The following is a 596-nucleotide window of genomic DNA, read 5'->3' as shown; positions in this document are numbered from 1 at the left end:
CCACCACCATGGGCAAGACCAAAGAGCTGTCAAAGGATGTCAGAGACAAGATTGTAGATCTGCACAAGGCTGGAATAGGCTACAAGACCATCAGTAAGAAGCTTGGTGAGAAGGAGACAACTGTTGGTGCGATTATTCGGAAATGGAAGAAATACAAAATAACCATCAATCGGCATCAGTATTGAGCTCCGTGCAAGATCTCCCCTCATGGGGTAAGGATGATCATGAGAAAGGTGAGGGATCAGCCTAAAAATTACAGACCCTTCATTTTTTTGTAAGTGGGCAAACTTACAAAATCAGCAGGGCATCAAATAAATATTTTCCCTATTGTAGATAGACAGACAGATGATAAATAGACAGACAGATAGATCCGAACTACACGGGAGGAGCTTGTTAATTATCTTAAGGCAGTTGGGACCACAGTCACCAAGCAAACCACTGGTAACACACTACGCCGCAATGGACTGAAATCCAAAAAGGCACATGTACAGGCCTGTTTAAAGTTTGCCAAAGAACATCTAAATGATTCAGAGAAGGCTTGGGAGAAAGTGCTGTGGTCAGATGAGACCAAAAATTGAGCTCTTTGGCATTAACTC

This window comes from Sinocyclocheilus rhinocerous, unplaced genomic scaffold (assembly GCF_001515625.1).
Source record: "Sinocyclocheilus rhinocerous isolate Xijiao unplaced genomic scaffold, SAMN03320098_v1.1 scaffold659, whole genome shotgun sequence".
NCBI classification, from domain to species: domain Eukaryota; kingdom Metazoa; phylum Chordata; class Actinopteri; order Cypriniformes; family Cyprinidae; genus Sinocyclocheilus; species Sinocyclocheilus rhinocerous.
Note: the sequence above shows the minus strand (reverse complement) of the source record.